General features: G+C 44.7%; 1 long non-coding RNA gene across 1 annotated transcript; it reads left to right on the forward strand.

Annotated features, from left to right (window-relative positions):
• Window positions 1-2,642: 2,642 nt before the first annotated feature.
• On the forward strand, window positions 2,643-4,964 carry LOC129336983 (uncharacterized). Its single transcript, XR_008597762.1, has 2 exons — window positions 2,643-3,008; window positions 4,416-4,964. It is a non-coding gene; the product is annotated as an uncharacterized LOC129336983 (long non-coding RNA).
• The last annotated feature ends 585 nt before the right edge of the window (window positions 4,965-5,549 follow it).

A 5,549-nucleotide genomic window follows, 5' to 3' on the forward strand; every position in this document is an offset into this window, starting at 1 on the left:
GGGTAAAGGGAGGGGGACGATAGCATGTCACACGTGGCCATCGTCACAATGACCTGACAACTGTCAACCCAGCTGGGATCAGTGGAGAATTTCCTCTGGTCTGGCACCTATTGCTTCCCCTCTACCCATCACCTACCCTGCGATCTTGAGGAAATCGTTAATGCCATTGGTCATATCTTGCTTTGGTGGTAAGGAGAATGAACCCCTCCTCCTGATTGGACCAAAAGAGAGGTCCCTACTTCTGAGGAACCCCTTGAACTATGGGGCCAAAAAGGGGCAAGCCTTTGTCACTCTTTTGCCAAGCCCAATGCTTCTTGGGGGGGAAGTCGATCCACCTCCAAGGAGGAGAATGCCTGAAGTTTTGTGCTTTTAGATAGTAAGAAACTAAATTTTGTTCTGCATTCTGTAGTTTCGTTACAGTTGCCCCATTAGTTTGTGTTTGTGTGCGAAACCTTCTTTTTCCAGTTTGTGTTTTGACTTCTGACAGCCTTTCTGAGTTTATTTTGTTCTACCTGAGGGGAGAAAAGGGGTAGGCCGAATCCTTCTTTCACACACAGACTAAAGTTGTAGTGACTGGCCTACAGCAGCCTTGTTAATATTCTTAAAATGTCTAGATGGGGGCACCTGGGATCCATGTACCTAGGATCCAAGAGCCCTGGGGACCTGTATAAAGTCTCATAGGTGCATCCCCAGAGGATCTAGAGGAAACGGGATACCATAACAGAGGTACAAAGGAGTCCATGTTTGTATATGGTCCTTGTGAATGTTGAGGTGGTGTACATACATACTTTTCTCAGGAGCTCTCTTTTCCAACCACTGATTAGGCTCAGATCTGCTTGGTTTCAGCAAGGCCGCATTCTGTAATCAGAGTGCCACCACAGAGAAGGCTCTGTCCCTGGTTGTTCTCCACCTAAGGACCAAAGATGGGGGATCTGAAGAACAAGGCCTTGGCTTCTGATTTCAATACTGGACAGGTCCATATAGGTGTTGATAGTCCTTTGGGCTCCTCGGCTCTCTACCATTACTTACTTTACACTGGAATCCCCCATTTTAAGACTGATATCCCACTTTGGTCCCATATCCATGCTTTTTTGTTTTGGGATCTATTCTCCTCAGTAGGGTTGGGATCTAAGAGACTGTGGGGGGTTCTTTGGAAGCTCTGTGTACACAACTTTTGAGACCTCCCTCCCTCCCAAGAACCATGATACTTGGTAAGCGGCCCCAAATCTTAGGAAGAGACTTCAGCTCGCGGTAATGAGAATTGCAGTTGGAGATGACAAGCAGTGTCCCGACACTTCCCCCACCAAAGTAAATAATTACTGATTCTTGTGAGTAGTTTGTCAGATTTAATAACATGGGAACCTCTGGACAGTCATCTAGCAGAAAAGAATGTAGCCATGAAATAATCCTAGCCGCTTTGGAAATCTCAAAATAGCCCTGAAAGGATTTATGTTCCATTATTTGCAAGGGCCGTTCTTTGGTAAAGCTGTGTATGTTACGATCGGGAAGTCAGGACCAACATTCCTCTCACCCATTCTCTCTCTCTCTCTCTCGTGGAACACAGCTGTTTATTTTAACAGAATTTGTTGGGCCGGTGATCAGGAGTGGTAGCAAAGGTTGCTGCTTTGTGGACCAGTGATTCTTTATTTTTGAAATCATGTCCGTTTCCCATGCTGAGTTTCCTCCATGAAACATTTTCAGTTTTTACTTCTTAACCTTATATCAGTTGTGTCAAAGTGGCACTGAAATGCCGTTAAAACAACAAAACAAACGGAATAATAATGCAAGTGGCAAAACGGCTGTAACAAAAAAGGGCTCAAACTGGTGACTTGAGGTAACAAGAAAAAGTGAAAATGACCATAGATGGGATCACATTCTTACATGGAAGGCACATTGTTTATGTATTTATTTAGTATGTTTTCATTCTCCCTTCTTTCCAAGGGGCGTAGGGTGGCATATGCTGGTCTACCCATCTCCATTTTACTATGACAACAATGTTGTGAGGTAGGTTAGGCTGAGAGAAGGTGACTGGCCTGAAGTCTCCCAGCGAGCTTCCATGACAAAGTGGCCTCCCCGATCCTAGTCCAAGCTGTTTATGGTATGATATTTTACTGTGCGGTTTGTTCTTACTAATGTTTTATGTCAATAAAATAAACCTACCCATTTGTGTTTATTTTCACTATGTGTACAGGGAAGCCATGGCTAGTCATGGCTTTCCGGTGCGCTCACATGTCATGGAGGATTGTTGCACGCCTTCATCCACAAAAAGGGTTTCTCCCAATTGCATATGTGTGTATAAAGCCTTCTGTGTAGCCAGACCTTTGGTCAGTCCCGCTTAGTATTGTCTCTTCTGACTGGCAGCACCAATCCAAGGTCTCAAGGAAACATCTTGCCATTTTACTCGATATGTTAGGGACTGAATCTGGGAAACTTCAGTACACAGAGGATGTGTCTAGCTCCCTTATTCAGATATTTATACTAATTTATTTATATATATATATATATATATATATATATATATATATATATACACACTCTTGCTTGTCTTCCTAATAGGAATCCAGAGTAGCTTCTGACATCTCTCTCCCTTCACTTTACCCTCACAACCATCCTGTGAGGGAAAGTTAAGCAGAGAGCTCAAAATCACGCTTCCATGTAATCTGGAAATGTGAGAAATGGGTGTGTGTGTGTGTGTTTGTGTGTGGATGGGGGAATTGGGGGCAAGAGGTGGCTCTTCATTTTTAGTTTTCCTTCCTGAAAGAGGACTGAGTGAAGGGACTTATTAAGGAGAAACATGAGACTATTTTTCCCTTCCTGGAAGAAGCAGTAGAATGCAAGAACAAAAAGTGGCTTGTACGATCAGAATACCAGTGGCAAAAATACTCCATAATAATAACAGCAACAACATTTGATTTATATACCGCTATGCTATGCTATGCTATGCTTAACAGTCTTTAACGAGGCATTTCTTCATTCGCAGCTGTGAAGAGAATATGGACTCTGCCAAAGTAAGACCTGGATCCTGCCACATATTCTTAAAGATCATTCATATATAGGCCTTGCCATGTTCTGTTCCACTCCTCTCCTTCATACGTGCCTGGCCCAGGAAGATCATGGAAGCTTCCTGGCCATAGGCAGAGAACTGGGGTGAGAGGTCCTGGTTTGTCCAAGCAGTCCAGGCATTTCTTGTCCAAGCCTCCCTGCTCAGTCTAAGTTATTTTTTGCACACGGTTCTGGGATATGGCTTGATTTCTCTCAAGCTTTCTGCTTGAGGTGGCCCTTGAAGCTGGCTTGGAAGCCCAAATTGAACCACAGTCACCTGCTTTTCTGCTAGATCAGATGGGAAGAACTGATCTACTGGCCAAGTTAGATTGGCTGCTCTGCTTGCCAGTGACCTTCAGGGTTGATCTTAAACAATAAAGCCCCTTTTAAACCTCCTCTTCCCCGTCTCCAGGGATGCCTATCCCCATATGTAGGGCTGGTTCTGGAGGGCAGCGAGGTCAACAATGAGAGTAAAACTTCAAGAACACTTTTACTCTCAAGCTACTCGGAACACCTCAGAAGCAACACGAGAGGATGCTCTGTTGGCATGCCCAACTCTAATGCAAGTGCCCGGTCAGCTCAGGGGCCTTGCTTGAGGGGGAAAGTTCATGCTCTGAGAAGAGGGGGAGACGGGGGGGGAAAGGGAGGAGTCTTTTCTACGACCCACTTCCCTCTGGCAGGTAGAGCTAACCCTCAGGAATTCCTAGGGGAGTTCTCTTGCTCAACCCTAGTCAAGCTGAATTGGGTGTCCGTGCGGGAGCACATTCCAATACGGCTTGTGCAGGAGAACTTCCCCAAAAACTGTGCCTCGTGTTGATTAAGGGGAGGGGGGGCATGTGACGGAGATACTCCACTCTGCACAGCAGCTGCATTAAGCACAGGATAAAGCTGCATATAAATATTTTAAAGCAACAAGTTAAAGTCCTTCTTGTCACTTCACCATGCCACAGGATTTGAGTCCAGAGGCCCTTAGAGGCGAGCAAGATTTTCAGTGTATGAGCTCTTGAGAGTCAGAGCTCCCTTCTTCAGATAAAGGGGGGAATGGAGCCTTTATATCCATCCCAGTCTGGAGCTGCGAGAGGTGTTGCAAAGAAGGGAATTGGGATATTCCGACACAATGCAGCTTAGCGTTTGAAGTGAGATAGAAATCTCTTATTTCTATTAAGCCCTGGAGGTTCCATTTTTCTGAACTTGTGAATGAACTCAAGTTCAGCAATCTCACATTTTAATCTGCCCTCGAATCTTCTTTGTTTGAAAACAGTCACTTAACCCTGCAGTTTATAGTGTTGCTGGTGGATACATGTTGCTTTCAGTGATAAACCAATCTATATCTGGGAATGCTGATGGATATTTCCCCCCCCCCTTTCTTGCAGCCCCATGATGGACAGGAATGGAAGTGTCATAAGGCATCTTGCGCACCATTCAAGAACTGGCATGCTGCATTCAAGAGTCCAGATTTCCAAATGTGACCACAATGGATAATCTGGTGCATTTCCCCCCTTTCCCAAATGCTTTCTCAGAGTAGTCACTTCATAACTAGGATTCTCTTGTCAGCGGTATCAGATCCTCAACCTCTCACTTTAAATTGTACTGCCCTTCTAAGGGTATTTCTAGTGTATGAATTTTGTAATGATTCACAAACTGATCCTGTGTATATTGATATATGACATTGATTGTATTGTCTGCGAATGGCCAAACTGCACTAGCACTTCATTGGTCTGAGATTCTCTTGTTGGACAGAGGAATTTTGGATATGTAGTTACTAGTACTTATTGAGGCTTATGTAGCACTTTGTGTTTCTTTGAAGTTAACTCAACCTAGCCTTGGTATACCATTGAAAAAAATGTGTTTCAGCATCATAGAATCTTGTTAGCCATAAACATTCCTTTGAAGGTTAATTATATATATATATTTCTCAAACACTATTGCCTCTGATTTTCTAAGTATTTCATGTGGATAATTTGACTGATGTCCTGGTCTTCGCGGCTTGCTGCCCCTGCCTTGCACTTCTTCCATGACGCCCCCCTTTGGCGTACCCTGCTGAGTAAAAGGTCGACAGACTCTGCCGGCAACCCAGGAAGGGCTGTGAGGGGGGGGGGCTACAGGAATCGACGTGATGCAAGACCGCAGTGTAACTTCTGGTTTTGTGCTTGGAAGTGCCATTGCGGCATTGCTTGATGCCCACTTTCCCCTTTATTTTGCTCCCTCTGCTCACACAGAGTCCAGGGCAGGAGGTTGGCAACCTGGCAGCCTATCATCCACATATTTGATGAGTCAGTTTGATGTAGTGGTTAAGAGCACAGGGCTCTAATCTGGAGAACCAGGTTTGATTCCCTGGTCCTCCACTTGAAGCCAGCTAGGTGACCTTGGGCCAGGCACAGCTCTTTCAGAGCTCTCTCAGCCCCACCCACCTCACAGAGTGATTGTTGTGGAGATAATAAGAACACACTTTGTAAACTGCTCTTAGTGAATGTTAAGTTGTCCTGAAGGGCGATATATAATTCAAA

The sequence above is a fragment of the Eublepharis macularius genome, chromosome 10 (genome assembly GCF_028583425.1).
Source record: "Eublepharis macularius isolate TG4126 chromosome 10, MPM_Emac_v1.0, whole genome shotgun sequence".
Taxonomy (NCBI): Eukaryota; Metazoa; Chordata; class Lepidosauria; order Squamata; family Eublepharidae; genus Eublepharis; species Eublepharis macularius.